This window comes from Anabrus simplex, chromosome 1 (genome assembly GCF_040414725.1).
Source record: "Anabrus simplex isolate iqAnaSimp1 chromosome 1, ASM4041472v1, whole genome shotgun sequence".
Lineage (NCBI taxonomy): Eukaryota > Metazoa > Arthropoda > Insecta > Orthoptera > Tettigoniidae > Anabrus > Anabrus simplex.
The window spans coordinates 257,426,871-257,452,653 of record NC_090265.1 but is presented as its reverse complement, the minus strand read 5'-3'; the positions used below and the strand labels follow the sequence as shown (position 1 = coordinate 257,452,653).

At 40.8% G+C, this 25,783-nt stretch overlaps 1 protein-coding gene across 2 annotated transcripts in view; it reads right to left on the bottom strand.

Annotated features, from left to right (window-relative positions):
• Droj2 (DnaJ heat shock protein family (Hsp40) member A4-like) overlaps window positions 1-25,397 on the bottom strand; it is a 136,185-nt gene extending 110,788 nt beyond the window's left edge. Inside the window, exon 1 of one of the 2 annotated variants that reach the window (XM_067159380.2) lies at window positions 25,265-25,397. The gene's annotated coding sequence lies outside the window, so the exon portion shown is untranslated. Of the gene's footprint in view, window positions 1-25,158 lie in introns of both variants that reach the window. The other variant, XM_067159375.2, reaches the window with a different exon arrangement.
• Window positions 25,398-25,783: the final 386 nt, after the last annotated feature.

The window sequence follows — 25,783 nt, the reverse complement described above, 5'->3', positions numbered from 1 at the left end:
GGTGGTCCAACTGCCCCTTGTAATCCAATTTTATGCATCCCTTCACATTTACCACAATTCTCAAAGGCATTTATCCGTCTCCCTAAACAAGATGTGTGTTTACGGACTAGAAGACAGCAGGAATCGTGAGCGCCACTATTAATTCATTATGGGTACCTCGAATGAAGCGTTTAAATGAATACAGTTATGCAGAACACGTACTTTAAAACGAGACGGACGCACAGACCGGGAGCACGGTACTGTATAGGCTAAGAAGCGAGCGCCGTAGGTCAAGTTTCGCAGTAGCTCACATGGCAAGACCTCCACTGGCAGTGTGCCTGAAAAGAGTTGCACCACCTCCCGATGAGAACGCAAGCTTACTATTCCATATGAGAAGTTAATGGGAATATTACTGGGTACAAGACAACCTTCCTGACAAGATTCAAATACAACCAGTTGTCAGTCTTCGAAATGAATTGTAAATTGATGACTATTTCTACTGAAACTAAGCTAAATCAAACCAATTTATATATTGTAAATACTTAGATATACGTAAATATAAACTGTCAAAAAAATTAAAAATATAAAAAGCAAATAACACAAAAAGTATTAAAAAGCATATTATAGCTGCCATTGGACGTCCAAAGCATTCCTGAGAAAAGCTGATGGGAACTGTTTTTCATTACCCCATAATGCCATTTGCTTCAATGCTGATTCCAGGTAATTATTTAATACCGTACGAAAGTTTTAAGCACACAGTGAAGCAAATGCCCCTGTACATGCAATGAAATTTCCAGCGTGGCAAGGTGCGGTGTCCAGCTCTATCGCGGCAACGTCGCAGGGTCTTCCCAGCACAAACCAGCTTCCCATTTATGTCGTCCTACCCACTACAAATACAAACTGATATAAAAAAAGAAATCATTTACGTATTTCACATTCAGCATAACCATTGGATTTGTAATGATTACAATGCAACCAAGAACGCAATTTTTCAACCAGCCCAAATCTAGAAAAAGTTACATTAGAAAACTGATAACTTCTTTTCTTGAAAACACAAAATTCTGAAATTTATAAACGATTTAAAACATCCCAATGTATATTGTGTTAAAATTTGGATTCAATCAGATGACAGGTTTTGGAGAAACAATATCTTAAATTGACCCGAGGTTGAAACGCTTTAAAACTGGCACTTTTTGCGTTCCAATTGCGATAAATATTACAGTATAAATTAAAAATTTGAAACCTACATGAACTAACGTGAAATGTAACGAGGAAAATGGTGTTATTGGATTTTCGGTGGGCCTATTGAGTATTTCATGAAAAACCTGCAAACACCGAGTTCACATAATATTTTGGTTGACAGGTCAGTGGTATTCCAGCCTGTTCATACTCCTGACAGAATTCTAAGTTTTGATTCATCATCCTATTCAGAATGTATTGAATACGGCATTGCCCATATGGAATGAAGCTAATATGTAGTAATACCTGACAGATGTTTTGTTTTATTTTACCTGGCAAGATTAAGACCTTCAAGCCTTCTCTTCCATCTGTACACCTCAGAATCAAGGACAGGCACTTCCTTGCTGTGTTCCTGGGGCACTAGCTGACGCCACACGCAGATGTGGAGGAAACTGTGCATATGTCCTGGCGGCCTGCTGCTGGACCAGCATGATGCCCTGACTGTACTGTGGGGTATGTCATCCTGGCCACTACTGGATGGAGGTCAGCAGGCATATTTCTACACCAGTGCCTCCCTCCTATACATCGCTCTCACGAAAGGATGGGCATATGTCCTACAATTGGACTCTGCGATCGGGGATAACCTGTTGTCCCTGCGGCCGGGATTTCAATCTCAACAGCCCATCCGGGCATGTTAAAACTTCAAAGAGACCACGGTGCTCACAGGGCCCGAGCGGCACCAGCCACTGCTGCCACATAATACGGCCAACGGTGAGGCGGACTATTCCCCGCTTTCACAACGTGGCGTATCTCCTTCAGTGTGTGAGACTTCAGCTGGACTGTCTTCCCGTGACATCTGTGCTATTCTTGCAGGGCTTTTATTCTTGACAGCCTATGCTTCTCTTCTAATCTTCTTTGCCATATATTACACCGTCAGATTGTATCTACTTTGTATTGTTTGCCAGTTATTAGTTTGACAATTGTCTACTTAATACAGAGTGCATTTTGTATATACAACCTGTGCCTGAAAAGTTTGGTGAATGGTCGTCTAGGTTGTACACCGTGCTAGTTCAGACAATGCGCTTGCGCATACGCATTGCGAGACATGACAATAAGTGCCCCCCCATCGGTCGACTCAACACAGTTAAACGGAGTCGAACGCTGCAACACATCATAAGAGTTAGTGTGAGGACTCGTCATTGCACAATGGACTGCAAAACAGTAACGTGGTAACATTAAGTTTTGCTTCCACCTAGGCAAAACAGCAACAGAAACACACTCAATGTTAGTACAAGTTTACCACACTCAAGCAGTGAGTAAACAGTGCATTTTTGACTGGTATAAACACCTTCGAGATGGAAAGGAAGGTATTGAGAACGAGGCGCGTTTGGGTCGACCAACCATAAGCACATCTCCAGACAACATCGAACGAGTGCGACAAATGCTTGCGAATGATCGGCGACTGTCCTTACGAATGATAGCAGATGAAGTGGGTGTAGGCAAGGACAATGTAAAAACCATTGTTCACAAACGCGTGACAAGGGTTCTCCGGGAGATTCCAAAAGAAGACTTTGCTGCCAGCTTCCAGCAGCTTTACAGTCGATGTCAAGAGTGTGTTACAGCTGAGATTACTTTGAAGGCCAATAAAGGAGTTTTGTGTGTAACTTACGTCTTTATTTCACGAGACCCTTCACCGAACATTTCAGACACAGGTTGTATTATAGTAAATAGAACTTGAGTGCTCCTCACGGCCACTGCAACTACGCCAGTGCTTAAGGTACTTGTGCTGACAGGTTTTCTATGAAAGCTCAGCAGTATGTGGCCTCCCAGACAGGTCACCAGGGGGCTAGGAAGGAGTGCACACCTGCCTGCATGTTTCTGGGTTCCTACTAATAATTTTAAAAAGTTTGCGATATATTAGGTTTACGTTTACCACTGTAAGTTACGGCACTTCTGTACTTGTGCTACCAATGGCGGATGGCAGTAGGCGAGGGTGGCATATTGAGGTAGTTCCCGTACTGTCATCATCAGGAACATTGTTCACTGCTCACTGTGGACGATAACTGAGAATGGCAGTATATCAGTTGGTGATACATAGGGAGTTGGCTGTACCTACCCAACAAACCTGCTAATAATACTAAATGGCAAATAATACGTAATTATTCTATTGCACAAGTGCTCATTTACAATTCATATAAAATTTACTTGTGCTGTAAGGATATTTGAGGAACTGAGATGTTCCGAGTAGTTTTAACTTATCCCGGTGTTTTTAAAGCAAGTCTATCTGTAGTATAGACGAACAGCTGTTGGGTGCATCGATGTAACCTCGTCGGATACCCCCTCGATTAACGCCCTTATGGACGCATAGACTTTAGTAACACCAGCATATCCTTCATTTACTGTAACCAAAGAAGACTTGTTCCTTCAGTGATATGGTATTGACAGGCACATCAACAATTAACCAATTTTATTTGCATCAATACTGTGTTTTTCTTGAAATTCATATTTTAACATGATTCATGATGGGGCTACTAGACAATTGCTTTTTACGTCATCTTGTTCAACACAAGTGCAGTTAAATCATTTTAAGCGTCAATCTTGTGACCTAGTTTTTATTCCAAATCCGCTTGACAATTCATCAAATGTCTAATGTCTGGATTTTTAAATGTGTACGACAGTAAATTTCATCTGTAGTCTTAATGCAGGAGGTTTAACCCCCCCCGTTTATGATGCCCATATGTCCTAATTCTAATTTTATGATTAATAGCTGAGGATGACCGCTATGTACGATCGAAACTAGTAACGTTTGAGAGTAAACTATATACTGATTAGGTGGATAAAAGTCAGGCTGAGTGGCTCAGACAGTCGAGGCGCTGGCCTTCAGACCCCAACTTGGCAGGTTCGATCCTGGCTCAGTCCAATGGTATTTGAAGATGCTGAAATACATCAGCCTCATGTTGGTAGATTTAATGGCACGTAAAAGAACTCGTGGTACTAAATTCCAGCACCTCAGCGTCTCCAAAAAACATAGTAGTGGGACAAAAAACAATCATCATCATGTGGATAATAAACTTTATTTTTTAAAAAAATAGGTTCATACAGTCAACGACTCCTTGTAGCCAATTTATGAAGTCTAATAATACAGGTATCAGCGACGACATATGGTCTGCACAATCCGATTTTAACCTATGATCAGTGGGAAAATTAAAAATATATTTACAAGTCAAATCCCCACTTTCTAGACAAAGATCATACCCACTGTAGATCAATTAAATTTCTCAAAGAAGTAAGGAACATAGGTGTAATGAGTATCCATTAGCCGATGCTACACAAGTGCAACAAATGAAACTCTGCAGTTCCCAAGGCTGGTACAGAACAGGTTGTCTCCTGCGTGCATGGGTATCACTCCCACCTTCGACTTGTGCACTAATATTGACAATTTTGTATTGTGATTGAAGTCCGTCTAATCGCCTTAAATTCCAGGGTAGTTATCCTGGTGAATTTTTCCATGCCTTATACAAGTACCATACACTGTAGAAATCAGCAAGTCTTGTTAAACTTAAGCGGAGTACTCCTATACAAAGTATGCATGCTGTGAAATATCAAGTAATATCTTACTTATGCTTATTCATTTGTTTTGCATCAATTTGCAATGACAGGAACGAGATGTATTGCGGCTTTGTGCAAAAACAGTTGAGCATTAAAACCAAGTAAAATCCCAAAAGTGGACACAAAATACCACACTTTACTGAAAGATATTAAAATAAGACAAAAATAGGAGCTATATTCCATAAGAGATGTGAAGTAGAGTTCTAGAACTTCATATATTCAACAAAAGAACAGTCATCTTTCAGAAAACATGTTCATAATCAAGAATATGATTACAATCAATCTGTAACAAGAAAATGTAATCGATTTTGTCAAGATGGAGAATGAATATTTATGGCAAAATTTTAAAACTAGAGAAAAACCAACCTGCGATAGAGATCCTCAAGACTTAGGGCCAGATCTACCACCTATGGGTAAAGTAGCGTGCAACTTGCCCTCCACATAAAAGGATATTTCCGTTCAACCACTCCCAGGTAGCGCTATCGGCAGTGTTCCGGCCTAGCTATGGCTAGACCACCTAGTTGCTCGCTACCACTTCCTAGGACAGATAGCAGCACCCTTCAGCACCCAGGCGGAAGTGGTGTGGATGGAAGGGGATGAGAGACTGTCATGCTTGGGTGCCTCGTGCGAGAGGATGAGAACATGTGACTGACTTATCGAGGGCATCTGCCCATCAATACTCAGTATTATGTATTTATAATGTGTTATATAAGTGTCTTAAATGTAATAAATGTTATTATTTAATCAAGTGAGTGAGTTACGTTCAAAACATGGTCCAATTACCGGGCCGGATTATCTACACCACGAGGACCTCATGAAAGCAGCGTGGCGTGTAGAATGGACGACTAGTTTCAACAGTCACGTGGAAATACTTGGAAGTTCACTAATGACATCATCTGGCAGTCCCAGGTTCGATGTTCCAGCACCAGAGGTAAACTAAACTGAGAAGGCAGGTCAGTACTATTCATTTAAGGCTCTCCCTTTCTCCTTGTTATTGTCTTACCCCCTCCATCATGGAATCCTCAACAAGGCAAAAGCTTCTTAAGCAGAGGTCGCGATTTAAAGCGCAACTTACCCGCTCGGAAACCTTCGTTGAGAATTTCATCGCTCAACAACATTCGAATTCGCATGAAATTAAACTGCGATACGAAGACATGAGTGCATTAATGTCGAAGTTTGATGACTTGCAGTCAGAATTAGAATTAGGAGACGTTGAAAACGAGCAAGCTCATGATCACACGCGTGCCGAATTCAAAACCAAATACTACAAGGTAAAGGGCGAAATGAGTAAAATAATAGCGAACCTTGAAGAGTCATCATGCGACACGGTAGATTCAGGAAGAACTCAGGTCAGCAGTGTCGCGAGTTTAAAGTTACCGGCTATTAACATTCCACATTTCGATGGAAAATACGAAAACTGGCTCTCATTCGCAGACAGTTTTCAAGTTATGATTCATAACAACAATAATCTGCCAAGTGTCCAGAAATTTCACTACTTAGCATCTGTTCTCAAGGGCCCAGCCAGCCAATTAATTCAAAATTTACCCATCACAGAGGCAAATTATGAGGTAACGTGGAAAATGTTGAAGGACAGATTTGAGAACAAGAAACTAATAGCAGCTACTCATGTTAAGGCACTCTTAACTTTAAAATCAGTCTCCAGTGAAACAGCCACAGAACTGTTAAGGTACTCTAACACTTTTAATAGTCATTTGAATGCACTCAAGGCCCTAGAACTTAACATTCCATTGCATGAAGTTATTTTGACTCAACTGTATGCCCAAGGACTTGATGCTTGTACTAGACGAGACTGGGAATTATCACAAGCAGACACTCCGGTTCCATCACTTGATGACTTGCTGTCATTTGTTGAGCATAAACGGCAAGCTCTGGAGAACTTCCCTAGCTCACAGCACACTGCACCATCGCACAGACAACAAGCTGACAGAAATAAGCCTAAACCTCAAGGGGATACTCAACCACGTTACACTTACACCACTACCAGTCTCATAAAGTGTCCCTGCTGTCATGGTAATCACCCGATATTTAAATGTGAAGAGTTTGCAGCTCTCAGTGTGGAAGATAGACAAAGAAGGGTTAAGGAAATGGACTTATGTTTTAACTGTTTGCGTACACAGCATTCTGCCAAACAGTGCAAATCACGTGGCTGTAAATTATGTAGTAGGAAGCATCACACCTCATTACATAATCCATCAGGTAGAGAGGGAAGTACAGCCCATCAAACTGCATCCAACTCCTCTCACACATACTGCAATACAAAAGACCCTGTAGGGGTTCTGCTGTCCACTTCCATGGTCAAGGTACTAGATTGTAGGGGGCAAATGCAGGTCTGCCGGGCACTTCTTGACAGTGGCAGCCAGGTTAATCTTTGCACTGAAAGTCTAGCACAGCGATTAGGCCTTAAGAAAATGAAGAATCCCATACCAATCAGCGGCATAAATGATTCCATTTCTCAATCAAGGTACAGTGTTCAGTTAGAATTGCAATCCACTGTAAGTAACTTCACTGTGAGTATGACTTGCTCTGTCTTTCCACGTATCACAGGTAACATGCCCAGTAGTTACATTCAGCATGAGCATTGGAACTTGCCCACTGATTTGAAGCTCGCTGACCCCAAGTTCTTCCAGCCAGGTGACATTGAATTGTTAATAGGCACAGAACATTTCTTTTCATTACTGAAACCTCGGCGCAGAACTCCATCACCAGATTATCCTATCCTTAAAGACACTGAACTAGGATGGATTATTGCTGGACACTACCATCGTAGGGAAGAGAAAAATCCTACTCTAACTACATGTTTCTTGAAGTCAGAGGACAGGTTAGACACCCAACTACAACGGTTCTGGGAAATAGAAGAGCTTACGTCACGAGTCATGACAAGAGAAGAGAGAGCCACAGAAAAACATTTTACAGAGAATACTACTAGGGATGCTACAGGTAGATTCATAGTTCGCTTACCCCTCAAGCAGAAACCTGAGGTTCTGGGAAACTCCTTCAATCATGCCATGTCAAGACTAACTCAATTGGAACGGCGTTTCAGCAGGCAGCCCTCACTTAAGCACGAGTACTCTAACTTTCTTCACGAGTATGAGGCGATGGGGCATATGGTTAAGGTGGATACATCTACTCAGTCAGGGAATGAAGATGGAAGCTATTATCTACCCCATCATCCAGTTTTTAAGCTTAGTAGCTCGACTACCAAAACTAGGGTAGTATTTGATGCATCTTCTAAAACTTCTAACAACATTTCATTGAATGACATATTAATGGTTGGAATGACAATACAACAGGATCTTTACTCTATCATTCTAAGATTCAGAATGCATACCTTTGCCTTCACTGCAGATATTGCTAAAATGTATCGGCAAGTCATGGTTCATGCAGATGATAGGAAACTTCAGCGGATTATCTGGAGGGAATCACCTAGGGACCCACCCTCTCACTATGAACTGACAACTGTAACATATGGTACAGCATCAGCACCCTTCCTAGCTACCAGATGCCTGCAGCAACTTGCTGAAGATGAAGAATCGAGGTTCCCCAGAGCAGCACAAGTTGTTCGCAGAGATTTTTATGTTGATTTATTAAGCGGCTGCGACGATATCCAGGATGCTCTTCAGTTGCAGTCTGAAATTATTAATTTACTAGAGAGTGGAGGATTTCACCTCAGAAAATGGTGTTCAAACCACCCAGCATTACTAGAAGCAGTTTCAGAAGAGGACAGGGAAACCCAGCTGCCTTTAAGTCTTGATGAAGGCACTAGCGTGAAATCTTTAGGCCTATTATGGCATCCAGTTACTGATCATTTTCTCATTTGTGGCAATCTGTATTCAGATAGTCCCTATCATGCTGACTCATGTAACTAAACGAAAGGTCTTATCTGTTATTGCATCAATATTTGATCCACTTGGGTTGGTCAGCCCTTTGGTAATTTCTTACAAGGTTTTTATGCAGAAACTTTGGCTAGTCAATCTGAACTGGGATGACAGACTACCATCTCAACTAGTCAGAGAATGGGAAGAACTTCACTTTAAGCCACAGGCAGCAAGAGAATTTTATATTGAGCGGTTAGTCACATGTAAGGGACCCCCTGTTGATATACAAATTCATGGTTTTTCTGATGCTTCAGAACAAGCTTATGGAGCTTCTCTTTATGTACGGTCTGTCGACAAAGGGGGACAGATCTGTGTCAGATTATTATGTTCTAAATCCAGAGTAGCACCGGTGAAGAAACTGACACTACCAAGACTTGAACTGTGTGGAGCGCTACTACTTGCCCGACTACTCCACAAGACCCTTCCAGCTTTGTCTCTGCCAGTCAGCAAGCTGTACCTGTGGACAGACTCCATTGTATTAGCCTGGATCGCATCTCCTGCTACTCGCTGGAAAACATTTGTGGCCAACCGAGTCTCTTCAATTCAAGAATACACTCACAAGGCTGAATGGAGACATGTTCCTACCAGTTGTAATCCAGCAGATTTAATATCCAGAGGTGTTGCTCCAGAACAACTACGAGGTATGAACCTGTGGTGGCACGGACCATCCTGGTTAACTGAGCCCACTGAATCATGGCCAGACACAAGTTCAGCCCATGCAGAAGAGGAACTACCTGAGTCACGAAGCACACTTCCTGTAGTTATGTTGATAGGTACAAACTGGGATGAACTTATGCTGAAGTACTCGTCACTGTCCCGACTGACTCGAGTTACTGCATATTGTTGGCGATTTATTCACAATAGTGCCAATCCTCAAGACAAGAGGTTAGGGATATTAAGTACACAAGAGCTGCAGATGGCCTTGCACTCCTGTATCAAAATTGCACAGCAAGTGTGTTACGCTCAAGAGATAGCCAGTCTCAACTCTTGCATTTCAAGGAAAAGTAAAATTGCAGATTTACATCCTTTCTTAGATGATAAGGGAATGCTAAGGGTAGGAGGAAGACTAGTAAATTCAAAACTACCTTATGACAATAAGCACCAGCTTATCCTTCTTCCCCAGCATGCTCTCACAAACCTTGTTGTGATGGCAGAACACATTAGGCTTTTACATGCAGGTGCTCAATTAGTAATTGCATCATTAAGAGAAAGATTCTGGATTCCCACGGCTAGGGCAGTTGTTCGAAGAGTCATCCACAAGTGCCTGACCTGTTTTAGATTCAAGGCGTCAACAGCTGAACAGCTGATGGGACAGCTCCCTGTTACCAGAGTGCAACAGAGTCTCCCATTTCTTAATGTAGGAACTGATTATGCTGGTCCTTTCTTCGTTAAGAGGGGAAATGTAAGAAGCAAACAGACAACGAAGAGCTACATTGCATTGTTCATCTGTCTGGCTACCAAGGCTCTTCACCTGGAGGTGGTGGGTGATCTCTCTACTGATGCCTTTATGGCAGCCCTGAGGAGATTCATAGCTCGACGTGGGAAATGCTCCATCTATAGTGATAATCCTTCTCTGCGAACCATGTGACCTTGCCGCGGTGGGGAGGCTTGCGTGTCCCAATGATGCAGATAGCCGAGCCGCAGGTGCAACCATATCGGATGGGTATCTGTTGAGAGACCAGACTAACGAATGGTTCATCGAAAGGGTGGTAGCAGCCTTTCGGTAGTTGCAAGGACGGCAGTCTGGACGATTGACTGATACGGCCTTGTAATAATACTCAACATGGCTTAGCTGTGTTGATACTGCTACACGGCTGAAAGCAACGGGAAACTACAGCCGTAACTAACTCCCGAGGACATGCAGCTCTCTCTATGAATGGTGTACTGATGATGGCTTCCTCCCGGGTAAAATATTCCGGAGGTAAACTAGTCCCCCATTCGGATCTCCGGGTGGGGACTACACGAGAGGGGGCGATCATCAGGAAGATGGATACTGACATTCTGCGAGTCGGAGCGTGGAATGTTAGAAGTTTGAATCGTTGTGGTAGGTTAGAGAATCTGAAAAGGGAGATGGATAGGCTAAAGTTAGATGTAGTTGGCATAAGTGAAGTACGTTGGCAGGAAGAACAAGATTTTTGGTCAGGAGACTACCGAATTATCAACACAAAATCAAACAGAGGAAATGCAGGAGTTGGTTTAATAATGAATAAGAAAATAGGGCAACGGGTAAGCTACTACGACCAGCATAGTGAAAGAATTATTGTCGTCAAGATAGACACCAAACCAATGCCCACCACAATAGTGCAGGTCTATATGCCTACTAGTTCAGCGGATGATGAAGAAATCGAAAGAATATATGAGGAGATAGAAGATTTAATACAATATGTAAAAGGTGACGAGAATCTAATTGTGATGGGAGACTGGAATGCAGTGGTAGGCCAAGGAAGAGAAGGTAGTACAGTAGGAGAATTTGGATTGGGACAAAGGAACGAAAGAGGAAGTCGTCTGGTTGAATTTTGCACTGATCATAATTTAGTCCTTGCCAATACTTGGTTCAAACACCACAAACGACGGCTGTATACATGGACGAGACCTGGAGACACTGGAAGGTATCAAATAGACTTCATTATGATTAGGCAGAGATTCAGAAACCAGGTGTTGGATTGCAAAACTTTCCCAGGAGCAGACGTGGATTCTGACCACAACTTGTTGGTCATGAAATGCCATCTGAAGTTGAAGAAATTGAATAAAGGAAAGAATGCAAAAAGATGGGATCTAGACAAGTTGAAAGAAAAGAATGTGAGGGATTGTTTCAAGGAACATGTTGCACAAGAACTGAATGAAAAGGCTGAAGGAAACACTATAGAGGAAGAGTGGAGAGTCATGAAAAATGAAGTCAGTAGGGTTGCTGAAGAAATGTTAGGAAGGAAGAAAAGATCAACAAAGAATCAGTGGATAACTCAGGAGATACTAGACCTGATTGATGAACGACAAAAATACAAGAATGCTAGAAATGAAGAGGGCAGAAAAGAATACAGGCGATTAAAGAATGAAGTGGATAGAAAGTGCAAGGTAGCTAAGGAGGAATGGCTGAAGGAGAAATGCAAGGATGTCGAAGGCTGTATGGTCCTGGGAAAGGTAGATGCTGCATACAGGAAAATCAAGGAAACCTTTGGAGAAAGGAAATCTAGGTGTATGAATATTAAGAGCTCAGATGGAAAACCACTTCTAGGGAAAGAAGACAAGGCAGAAAGATGGCAGGAGCATATCCAACAGTTGTATCAAGGTAAAGATATAGATAATTTGGTTCTGGAACATGAAGAGGCTGTTGATGCTGATGAAATGGGAGACCCAATTTTGAGGTCAGAGTTTGACAGAGCTGTGAGTGACCTCAATAGGAACAAGGCACCTGGAATTGACGACATTCCTTCTGAATTACTGACTGCCTTAGGAGAAACCAGCATGACAAGGTTATTTCATTTAGTGTGCAAGATGTATGAGACAGGAGAAGTCCCATCCGATTTTCGGAAGAATGTTATACCTATTCCCAAGAAAGGCGGTGCTGACAGGTGTGAAAACTACCGCACCATTAGTTTAGTATCTCATGCCTGCAAAATTTTAACACGTATTATTTACAGAAGAATGGAAAAACAAGTTGAAGCTGAGTTGGGAGAAGATCAATTTGGCTTCAGAAGAAATGTAGGAACACGTGAAGCTGACTTTACGTCTGATCTTAGAGGATCGAATCAAGAAGGACAAGCCCACGTACATGGCATTCGTAGATCTAGAAAAGGCATTCGATAATGTTGATTGGACCAAGCTATTTATGATTCTGAAGATGATAGGGATCAGATACCGAGAACGAAGAATTATCTACAATCTGTATAAAAATCAGTCTGCAGTTATAAGAATGGAGGGCTTTGAAAAAGAAGCAGCAATGCAGAAAGGAGTGAGGCAAGGCTGCAGTTTGTCCCCTCTCCTTTTCAATGTTTACATAGAACAGGCAGTAAAGGAAATCAAAGAGAAATTTGGAAAGGGAATCACAGTCCAAGGAGAAGAAATCAAAACCTTGAGATTTGCCGATGATATTGTTATTTTATCTGAGACTGCAGAAGATCGAGAAGTTGCTGAATGGTATGGATGAAGTCTTGGGTAAGGAGTACAAGATGAAAATAAATAAGTCCAAAACAAAAGTAATGGAGTGCAGTCGAACGAAGGCAGGTGATGCAGGAAATATTAGATTAGGAAATGAAGTCTTAAAGGAAGTAGATGAATATTGTTACTTGGGTAGTAAAATAACTAACGATGGCAGAAGTAAGGAGGACATAAAATGCAGACTAGCACAAGCAAGGAAAAGCTTTCTTAAGAAAAGAAATTTGCTCACTTCAAACATTGATATCGGAATTAGAAAGATGTTTTTGAAGACTTTCGTGTGGAGCGTGGCATTGTATGGAAGTGAAACATGGACGATAACTGGCTCAGAAAGAAAGAGAATAGAAGCTTTTGAAATGTGGTGTTACAGAAGAATGCTGAAGGTGAGATGGATAGATCGAATCACGAATGAAGAGATACTGAATCGAATTTGTGAGATCAATTTGGCTAAATTTGACGAGAAGAAGAGATAGAATGATAGGACACATCTTAAGACACCCAGGACTTGTTCAGTTGATTTTTGAAGGAAGTGTAGGGGGTAAGAACAGTAGGGGTAGACCAAGGTATGAATATGACAAGCAGATTAGAGCAGATGTAGGATGCAATAGTTACGTAGAAATGAAAAGGTTAGCACAGGATAGGGTGGCATGGAGAGCTGCATCAACCCAGTCTATGGACTGATGACAAACAACAACACATAGTGATAATGGGACTAACTTCATTGGTGCCAATAGAAGAATGCAGGATCTCCAAAAACTATTCCTTTCAACCAGCTTTTGTGAAGAGATCAGGAATTCATTAGCAATGGAAGGCATCACGTGGCACTTCATACCTCCCAGCTCTCCACACTTTGGCGGACTGTGGGAAGCAGCTGTTAAGTCCATGAAGTACCACTTGAGAAGAGTTGCGGGTAATGCGCTACTGACATTTGAGCAGCTATGTACCCTTACTGCACAGATAGAAGCCTGTCTTAATTCTCGCCCCCTATCTGCCTTATCTAATGACCCCAGTGACCTTAATTATTTATCACCCGCTCACTTCCTAATTGGTGCCCCCCTTACAACCATTCCTGAGCCTGACATTACTGACCTGCCCATCAACAGATTGTCTCGATGGCAGCGTATCCAGTCAATGCAGCAGCAGTTGTGGAAGAGGTGGTCTGCCGATTACCTGAACTCACTACAGCAGAGGAAAAAATGGACCTGTCCCAAGGAGAACCTAGCTACTGGAACAGTTGTTCTGAAGGACAATCTTCCTCCTCTCTGTTGGAAGTTGGCTGTGGTGGAGACTGTTCACCCTGGGAAGGATGGACTTGCACGAGTGGCTACCATCAGGACAACCAGTGGTCTTTTTAAACGACCTGTTAACAAGTTAATTCCATTACCTATTGAAAACTAAACAGGATCGTTGTGGTTAAAACATAATGTGTTTCATGTGAATATTTTTTCTTGTTCATTTCAGAGTGTAATTATGGTGTGTGTGCGTGATTTGAACTGAGAACTTATAGTGTGTTTAATTCATATTGCATAATAATGGATGAGGACACAGTCAACCTACTTAGTACCTTCTATTAACAGTGTGTAAATATTTTGTTGCTTGTGTTTCTGTTTTGCCTATGTTTATATGTATATTTTGTTGAATGATCAACTCATTTTGGTTACTGTACATGAACTCTGTATGTCAGTGCCTGTGTGATATTTGAACTGAACTCTCATGAGGGCTTATCAGGCAATTTAATTCAGTTGAATCATGGTGATTCAACGGTGGGGAGCATGTTCCGGCCTAGCTATGGCTAGACCACCTAGTTGCTCGCTACCACTTCCTAGGACAGATAGCAGCACCCTTCAGCACCCAGCCGGAAGTGGTGTGGATGGAAGGGGATGAGAGACTGTCATGCTTGGGTGCCTCGTGCGAGAGGATGAGAACATGTGACTGACTTATCGAGGGCATCTGCCCATCAATACTCAGTATTATGTATTTATAATGTGTTATATAAGTGTCTTAAATGTAATAAATGTTATTTAATCAAGTGAGTTACGTTCAAAACAGGCAGCATAAATCGTAGTTACCCAGCATGTAATTTATCGGCCACTTTGAGGGCCCGATAAGACTGCTGGCAACTTTTGAGAGCTGAACATTATTAGGCGTATTTCTGGTAATATGCAGCTTAAATTAGCTTAGTATATTCATGAAAGCATGACACCGTGACAGTGATCAATATTGTATTGCAGGATTTTGAACATTAATGCTTCCCTCTAGTTGCAACTATCACACCAGCCTCTCACATCCGACAGCGTTGGGGACACATTTTATACATTGAGCTTTCGCAATGAAACTCGCCAAGGATATACAAACAAAACCTATTTGGAAATAATCTCAAATGGACTAATTTTATAGCTTTAATTTTTCAGTTTTCAGACACCAGGTATAAGTATATGCATCTCGGTTACCCCAAGCGTTCTCAAAGCACAAAGGTTAACGGGCTCGCTTCATAATGAGGTATGCAGGTTAGAGTCTATTATGCGGAATATTTTATTTTCATTAGTGTTTCATTCATCTGTATGCCTCTTCATGCATTCTTTTGTTAATATATTTCACTGAAATGTTTAATCACAATATTATGTTTACTAGGAAAATGCTTTATATGTGTGCTACTTATAGAAAGTGATGTTATGATTAATTTCAATCATTATACAGTAAAACTTGCTCGAAGTGGAACTTCTTAAAGCGGAAACTTGTCCAATGTGTACAAAAGTTATGGTCCTGGCACAATGGATATGGCTTTGCATGTTATTTTGTATAAAGCAGAATCTGTTCAAAGTCGAAATTGAAAGAAATTATGAAAATAGTTACTGTATGTGGAAATTATGCTTTAGCTGTTAAATTTATTTAGGCATGCTCTGTCAGGTACATAATTTTGCCAGGGGAAGAGTAAGGTGTTAACAGACCGTAACAAACTGCTATAATGAGACCCGGGTTTCCCAAATTCCTGGTAGAATGGGATTTAAATCTCCATTAATTGCCTGACCCTTGCCATGGTTCGTAGAGATCTTTATCCTGAGGTACAACTTGAGCCCAATTCTAAAGTAAACAGTTCCCTTACTTTGTGTCCTGTCAGTATATTTGTCAGTTTTGAAGACAGCACGAAGGCTAAGAAATATGTCACCAACACTATGTGGAAGTTATTGAAGCGAGTGAAAAGGAAGTTGTCTGTGCATGTGAAATTATGTCACATTTCAGATCTGGAAAAACTAAGTTTGAGACTTTAAAACATAAGGACGATATTGCTAAGCAGTGGATGGAGGGGAATGGACAAATGAGGAAATTAAGGTAACAGGCAACGAAGAAATCAATGATTTAGTGTGGGAATGGCTCATCAGTGCCCGTTTGAGAAACCTTCCGGTTAATGGACCTATGCTACAGAATGAGGCTCTTGCCATTGCTATATCACTTGGCAACAATGCCTTTAAAGCATCAACTGGGTGGCTGGAGAGTTTCAAAACACAATACCGTAAGGAATGAAGTCGGTGGAGAGTTCAAAGACGTGGATGTAAATGTAGCCGAGTGGAAATCGAAGCTGCAAAATTTAATTTCTGACTATGAACCTAGACATTTTCAACGCCGACGAAACAGGATTGTTTTTTTCGAGCCCTGCCTTCAAAGTCGCTAGTGCTCCGTGGGGAAAAGTGTGGTGGGGGTAAAAATGGAAAAGTCCCTGGTAATCGGGAAATCAGCAAAACAAAAGTGTTTTGAAAACACGGATTTGCGCAAGCTCCTGGCAAGTTGGAGGAGCAATGGGAAAGCCTGGAAGACCAGTGCTTGAATGGAAGAATGGCTGAACAAATTTTAATTTTAGGTTGAAGAAGGAAAATCCCAAAGTTATTCTTTTTATCGACAATGCCACTTGTCACCCACATGTATTGCTTTCCAATGTCAAGCAAGCCTGGTTTCCACCCCACACAACCAGCTTTGTTCAACCTATGGACCACGGAGTGATTTACACCTTTAAATCTAACTACAGGCGTTTACTGATGCAGTCGCTGATCAAGAATGTTTATACAGCTGACAACACCTACTCCCTTGCATGCTCAGTTTCCATACTGGATGCTGTCAACTGGATCAGTTTGGCTATGAAGCAGATCAAACCTCAGTCATAGCGTTTTGCAAAAGCAGGATTTGCAGAAAATGATGACATCAGCACACCTGAGGAAGTGACTGAAAATGCTACACTGATATCTACACTGAGCCAACAACAGAATTTCTCATGTAGTGTAGACTAATACAGTCGCAGTGACTATCAGCTTGCTACTCGCTACAGTTTCCAGTTTGCTGTACAGCTTCTAAAGATCCGCCATACAGAGAATGAAGATGGTAATCCGAGAGACGAAGACTAAGAAGATGAGGAGGAGGAAAGAGAAAGCCAGGAAAAAATACGTACTCATGAACAAGCTACTGAGTGTGTCAGGGACACTATGAGATGGTCTTCCCTACTTCTTTCTTGCCAAGCACATTTCCACTACTGTAGTAGCTACAGAAGCTTTGAATTCTAAGGAAATTTTACTACAGGTTCTTCTCGTAGATAATGTTCTTCCATAGACCTTTCTCCACTACACCTGCCACCAAGTGCACACAAACTGAACCTACTTCATGAAGTCCTCACGTGAGAGACAGAAGAATATCTCCACTAGCACCTCTCTGAGCAAACAGTCTGTACCAGTGTTCATCCTGACCCTCGGCATTGTAGAATTCTTTAAACACAAAATACGCTCTGCTAAGCAAAATATCATATTATGGTGTTTCTTTAACAGCAGATCACATTGTAAGTTTTAGTTCAATTTTTCCTGTTGTATGAAATATTGCACGCAAGTTAAAACTTGTATCTGTTCAAGTAAGAGTTACGAGTTTGACACTTCAATGAGAATTAGTTTGAGTTTCATATTATTCAGCTTAATTTCTGTAATAAGAATTGGGCTAGTATCAACTTTTTTTTTTTTTTTTGCTAGGGGCTTTACGTCGCATCGACACAGATAGGTCTTATGGCGACGATGGGATGGGAAAGGCCTAGGAGTTGGAAGGAAGCGGCTGTGGCCTTAATTAAGGTACAGCCCCAGCGTTTGCCTGGTGTGAAAATGGGAAACCACGGAAAACCATCTTCAGGGTTGCCGATAGTGGGATTCGAACCTACTATCTCCCGGATGCAAAACATATTTATTACAGACCTATATGTCCAAGAGGATAAATTACTTATGGCAGACCTGTCTTGTACTAAAAATGATTTAGTAATCCTGAGAGTATCTAGGTAATCAGTGGCAAAGCGTGACCTAATTTTTTTAGTAAGCTGAACAGAACGCAACCTTGCATAAAGTAATATCCTCTATAAAGGCCTATAATTAGAAAAAAGTAGGCCTATTCATACATAAGGGTTAACTTAAACGAGACAAAATAAAGAAAATCATGTAAATTCCATGCATACCAGTGGGATCTTCAAGTGCAGGTCTGTCATATATATTTATGTGGAGTGGAGATATTAGATTTGGAAATTGCTGATTCAGCTCTGAAATCTCTCAATAGTACATGAAGTCTACTTTTTTAATTAGTTTTTACAGTTATTTTATTGCCTTTCTCTCTCATTCAGTTTATGGTAATTTTATTTGAAAATTGGATCACTACCATGAGTAGATAAATTGTTGGCAATTATGCCAAATAATAATCATGCGCAATAGTGCTTGTCTTTCGTTTTCATGAACGTCTATTATAGTGCGGAATACATCTATGCCATCCGAACTTGGGCAATGCCGTCCAATTTTAGCAAGTTCTGAACTCCTCGTTCTCTTGATGGTATATCGTATCTGGGCAACATTCAGCATTACTTTAGTCTAACTGTAATGGTATGTCATTAACATTACGGTATCAACACTATCCTGTTATGTTATCTTGACTAATTTCTGGTTGCACAGCCATGGTACCACTAATTATTCTGCTATCTTTTGAAGCGTCTATTCACATGTTTATAGGTTTATAATAAAGTGTTTGCAAACTTCAACATTAGTGTCATTTCAGCGTCACACGTGCGCATCGGATTGGCAGTTATGAAATGCAATCCAATTTCTCTACCTGAACGCTCTTGGAAAGTTTTCATCCATTTGGAAAATCTACACAAACCAGATTCTAAGGCCGCAATATTCTACTTACTCTGGTTGAATTTTGTCTCCGACTCCCATGAAAGACCTGATTTGGCCGGTCTCACGTTCAACAATCCATCAATTTTCAATCGTACAAGCTCATCATTTATTACCTTACAAAGCAACTTTGAGACTTCAACACCATTATGAATATTTTCATTGCTCTCAATAAACATCTCAGCTCCTGGCACAAATGTACCGATTTTACCTAGTTGATTTTCACTAATAGCAAAACGCATTGATCCATTGGCAATTAACCTACGTGAAGTCAGGCGTGGCAAGTAGGCTATGCCGTATCATATTAGTCACGTTTCCAGCACATGCCATAAGTTGCATTTTGTTAATTCCATTATTGGGTAACCACATATGATTTTTAAAAATCCAATGAATCATCTCTGATCGATTTACTGAGGTGTCTTCTATAGCCTATTGTCCATCACTAACATTCATTGTTGATCGCATAGCGACATGATCGCTAGATTCCCCCGATACACATCTAAAAAGTGAATCAGCTAATCTAGACAGAATGCTACTGTAGCCTCGGGCTTCTCATCTCTGATGTAAGTCACTAGCATTTGACTATTTTGATCATTATCTGCTTCTCTTAGTAGCTCACTATCGCTTTTGTCATACACAACATATGGAAGCCTCTCTGCATGTCTACCCAATAACTTAGCGACCTGGCTACATCCATAATTGAAGCTGCAGTGTTAACATCTGTTTTTACTTTTCCAGGAGGTAGTGACTCAGTCTGACTCGCTAGCTGGGTCGGGGATTATAACCTTAATTAGTTCATTCCAGTGGCTCGAGGGCTGGGTGTTTGTGCTGTCCCCAACATCCCTGCAACTCACACACAACACTCCACCACAATAGCACGCAGTTACCTACACATGGTAGATGCTGCCCACCCTCATCGGTCTGCCTTACAAGGGCTGCACCCGGCTAGAAATAGCCACACAAAATTATCTTCAGTATCTCTCCCAGCAAATGTTGATACCATGTGGACCAAATTGTTATTTACCCATCTAAGGACAGATACATTTTCATTGGAAGTTGTAATAGATAGGCTCCCCCTTCCATTTTTCAGCAATTCCTTCTCATCTTTCAATTTACTTTTAGCTTCCTCTAGTCTATTAGTTCTAATTGTGCCAAACACAAAAAATGTCATGTTCCTGAAGATTACTACTCAGTGGAATGGAGGTGAAGAGGTTATCCAGAAAAAGTTTGAGATTCTTTCCTTCGATATCTAAAACTAGCCTGAGAACTGGGTCTCCAATTGGACCAAATTAACTTCTATGGCGTGTGTCCTTGAAACGTATTGGCTCCCCGATACATTTCAAATTTTGACACATACCCGTCCGAACTTGACCTAACCCAAGCCTTGAAACCCCACTTCTTTGGCTTTGATTTGATATACTGATTGGCCCTACTTCTTCCCTCAAATGCGATAATCATCTTATCAATAGCTCTAAATTCAGTAGATGATACCAAGTCTCATTTAGAATATTCAGTATAGGTCTTACGTTGATAAAAACATCTTTGTTGTCATTAGGAATACTGCCATTACCTATAAAGTTAAAATATTTTTTTAATTTTCTCAAACCTCTTTATCAATATGGCATCAGCTATCAAATTCACACATAATGCTGGATTAGCAGACCAGTATAACCTGTAGTTGGGATACCTAATGTATGGCATAATGTTATTTATTGCTAAAAATACCCCGACTTCATCTCCTGAAGTGCTGAAATTATGTTCATTATTTTGCATAGCATACCTAGTAGTTTCCCTTGCAATCAGATCAATTATTTCTTCTGTGAATAGGCTATTGTAGTATAGGTATGGTGTTTCTAGTTGTCCAGAAACAGTACAAACAATTTCCAAGGAAAGGTAGGGAGGGGGGGGGGGTACCAGCAAAACTTATCTTTTCCTGCATGCAATATGGAATTGCAATTTATTGTAGGATTAGCATTCGTTTGCAAATGTATAGGATCAAGGAGAGGACTAGTCCTGTTGGATGGATCGCTGTCTTGTGTTTGTGCAGTTTGTGAGATACCACAGCTCTCGGAAACTAATGGTGCAGATAATTGGAGGTCTTCTTCCTTAACTCATCACCTGACTCATCATCAGTGGCTAATATTTCAAGACTTAGAACCATTTGGGTCATCCTGAATATGAAGAATATCCTCTCCACTTAATATTCGACTCATATTATCCTATAAAGAAGAGCAATGCCCATTCAGTTTTAAAAAAAGGGCAATTTCTACAAGTAAAAAGTGCGAGGTTACGTTATAACTTAACGAGTGCCTCATTTGCGCATCGGGCACATACGAGGCCATTTGTATTATTGATTTTCACAGACGATTTCATAAATGCACGTAAAACTTATCACAATATTTTCAGGTTGTCGTTTGTCCCATAAAAAATATCAGTGTTCGGAATTTATTACAACATAACGAAATAACCAATATATCATACTCTCACACCAGGATGAAACTTGCACCTTCCATAATAAACATAACAGCTGTGAACAAACTGCTGCTTTATGGGTAAGAAACGTGGTTGCTGCCAACACAACAGATGTTCAAGGCCACATCTGTGTACTCAGCATTGGAATACCAATTATAAGCACATTTAAAATACACTGAAGTTAATGGCATCAAATGTGCCGATGCCCCTGAAGAGGTTAAAAATACTTTTATGTCTTGTTCGTGATAACAGTCAAATTGTTCAATTTTGCAGTTCCTGGTAATATTTATGCCCTGAGGGGAATAAATTGAAATTTCATCATTCACTTTTTACAAGGTATTCCTCGTCCGACTACTCATTCCTGCCACCCAGCTGACAATTTTCTGGGGAGAACACTACATCTCTGAATCTGAAGTCAAAGATATACGACACGATATACCTCTCTATGAGGTGGAGCGTTTGCCTGTGATTACAAAACAAGATCAGATGCTTTATACCCTGGAAATGAAGATGTTCAGATGGTCACTGGGAGTCACGCAGCTTGATCACATCCGGCATGTCTTTGAAAGCCAGGATATGCAACACATGGGAGTACGACCTATTAACGCCATCGACTGAATGAAGTAGAGGGCAGATGCAGACTTATGGCGGACCCTGAATCTTAATGGGAAAATACCAAAGAATTTGTTATGTGCAAGTAATGATTCAGAGACTTTTCGCACAATAGAGGTTACCTATTAATGTTGGTTATGATGTGAAAACTTGCAGCGAACTCTGATACACTGTATTCATATTTGTAAAAAGGGGAACATCTAATTGGAATCTCGAACTGTGCTCGTTCCTGTGCTGTAAATAATTTTATATTTTTTAGTTTCTCCTCGGCTCCAAGTTAATAGTTAAAGAACTTCCGAACATGACATCTGTCAATTAACAGCACACTGTTATTACCTACAAACTGTCAGATTCCTACTGCTGCTGTAACATTAATGAGTATAATTCTGAGAAAACGTTATGGCCAGTTGAATGTTATTTTATATTTGTATATCTGTCACTTTCGGCTCATGCATTAGAGCAATAATTACTTTTGCAGCTTAAATACACAATTGGCTATCGTTACTTGTTTGATTTCCTTTACTGCTACCGTTCCTGCTCTGCTGCCCAGCCAAGGTCTGGCAATGATGCCGCACAGCACTGCAGCATTTCAACAAGTGTAACAGGAATTGAGCAACTTGCTCTCTACTAATCTTGGCCAGTTCCCCCATCTCCTTGTGTGGCATGGGTGAGTATGCAACTTTTTAAACACATTAAATACACTAGATTGTCATTAGGGTTGCTACCACACATTTAGGCCTACAGTAGAGAATCTTGAGTGAAGGAGTTTTGGCCAATGCTGTTCCTGCAGTCCCCCCATTCATCAGATACACTACATGGATGACTTTAAATTTAAAAGTACGCTTACAAATGGAAACCCAAAAAGGATTTTTGCACTCGTAAAACATTAATGGGGTAACTACAGTGAATGACTATCTCCAACCTAACGCAAAGCAGACCGCTACTTCCTTGTGGCAAATCTTTTGTGCGTCCTTACATCGCAGCAGTGGTGGTGAAGATTATTTTAAGAGGAAGTACAACTGTGCAACCATCCCCTATGTAACATTAATCAGAGAGGAAAATTGGGACATCTGTCAAAGAAAGAGAAGGGCCACGAAGCACGTGAAAATGAAAGACTCCTAAGGCTCTGAATGCTCCAATACTGTCTGGGTCGGAAAAGAACAAGAACTGACCAAGGGAGGTCGGAAAGGATAGCACATCTACCCAGACAGCCCAATTCTAAGTTCATATAAAGAACACCAATAAACTGCATGCCCTCCAACACAATTCCATCCTTTCTATGGTTATAATATTGAAAGAAGTGCTCTGACATTTCTTAGAGGGAGGTCTGTTTAATGCCTGTCTGGATGGGAAGAAGGGAGAAGGGGATATGGTTGCCATGGAAATGAGGGCATGCCCATTGCGGGTGCCATGGAGATAAGCCTACTGGCAGGACCGTGTTGCTTGGAGTTTCCAAACCTCACTTCTGAGCGGTTCGAACGAACGAAAAAAGCCAGCCGGAAGGGGCAAATGAGAAAGGAATGCAGGAATATGGTAACACCGTGGAATGGCAAGTGCAATATCCTCCTTCCGGCCGTAACTCTCAGAATGCTTTCAATATTACAGTTGTATCACTACCATTAAGTGCAGATAGACTTGCTGAATATTGAAAGCCTATACATCCCACACAATCTCGTGAAATCCTTCACCGAAGTTTACCTTTAAATTACCTTAGCAATAATTGTTCCAAGTCCAGCCACCTCAAAACTGTTCCATTACCCAACACCACTGCCGTCATCTCACAATCAGCAGTACAGTTATATCGAAACAAGTTTTTGTTATAAGAGGAATTACAACTCTGTACCCATCCTCAAACTTTAACCAGAGGGAAAATATGGAAAAGTCCAACACTTCAAAAATGAAGGCAACTGCCAAAGAAAGACTAGGGCCACGAAGGGTGTTAAAATTACTCTCTCCAAGTCTCACAAACCTAATATTGCCAGGTTTGGAAAAGAACAAGTGTTGACTAAGGGACATTCGATAGTATAGATGAAAGCGAGGAGCCTGGCACAAGTACGTAGAAGCAATGGCAGGGCTCTGCTAAGGGCCCCATGACTGCCAGTGCATGCCCCCAAATTAAGGGCCCCTGGGGCCCGTTTTAGTTGTCTCATGACAGGCAGGGTCTTAGACTATGTCCACCACCTATAATCCCAAAGGTATTCTTCAAGGATCCTCCTCTTCCATAACCAATAGTGTTAACCTGTGTGTCAGTTGAGATGCATAACTGATTGGTGATGGATTGAGAATAATTTGCTGCAGTCTTAGTAAGTCAAAAAGACCTATTCCTAGTTCATACCTAAAGCTATGTATCCTTCCAAGAGCATACTTAAACAATCCACAGAACAATAAGATTCCTCACAGGTACAAAGCAATGTGCGATACACGCCAATGAGGGCAAACAGAAGAAAAACTCCAATCGAGATTAGACAAATTTCTAGAATTTTGTAGCATTAAGAAAGGATTCTTTTAAATCCTTAAGTTTCCTGAAATTATCCCAGTGCAATATTTAGTCTGTTTATCTTCGGCAACTTCTTCTGAAAACAACTAAAGGGAATGGAATGGAAAAAAAATGAATACTAATTCACACATGAACGACCAATATACAAAATGTTCTAGGTCTTCTTCCGATTTACGTGAAACAAAATGTCACTACCCAATGTGTGCTAACACAAAATTTAAAAAATAATAAAATAGAAAGAGAATTTACTAAACTGGCCACAATGGCATCACTACGCCCTGTCAGAATCTACTGACATTACAATGCTGCTTTTAAGTCCTAATGGAGAATATAAATAGACCAGAATACCGTTTTAAGCACCTTAAAAATGTCCCGCATTCCAGCACTACCTATGCGGAAAAAGTGTCCTTGTATCGTGAGTTATTTAAATTTCCCAGAGTATATGAAATGTGGAAGATCAAGAATCTCACAAACAATACATACGCAGAGTCATGTTTCACTTATCAGATGACACATTCAATGAATATTTTAATAATTCACACTGATAAATGAAACTTTGAAAGAAGAAAGATAAGATACTAACCACGTTCGTAACAAACGCTAACTCAAATAATTTCAATCCAGCACTACCGGAACGTATGACACTTCACAACAGTCAGACTCTGAAGATATACTACGGATTTATTTACCTCGCTTCAACCTAAAAGTCTTCCTTACACCCTTTCTGGAACCTTCTTCGATAGGCTGGTGAAAGAACCGACTAGACGAACAGACTTTAGCGAATAGGCTAACAGCGATCCTATGACGTCAGGAGGTGATCGCCACTAGCCATTACGAAAGCTTCTCCTAAGAAGTTTTATCAAAGAAGAAAGGAATTGAGAGAAAACGAAGTATTGATGCGAAAATACAGTTTCATTCCCATGAAATAAATTTGATGTTTTTTAGGGAATGTAGAGCATATCAGTGACGGAGGTGTTGTAAAAAGGGCCTTATAACATTAATTTGATTATTCAGAAATGATATTTCAAAGTTTTTTTTGCAATCAGTCAAAAAAATAGTATTAATCGGTTCTGTCGGTCGGTTCTTTCACCAGCCTATCGAAGAAGATTCCAGAAAGGGTGTAAGGAAGACTTTTAGGTTGAAGTGAGGTAAATAAAACCGTAGTATATCTTCAAAGTCTGAATGTTGTGAAGTGTCATACGTTCTGG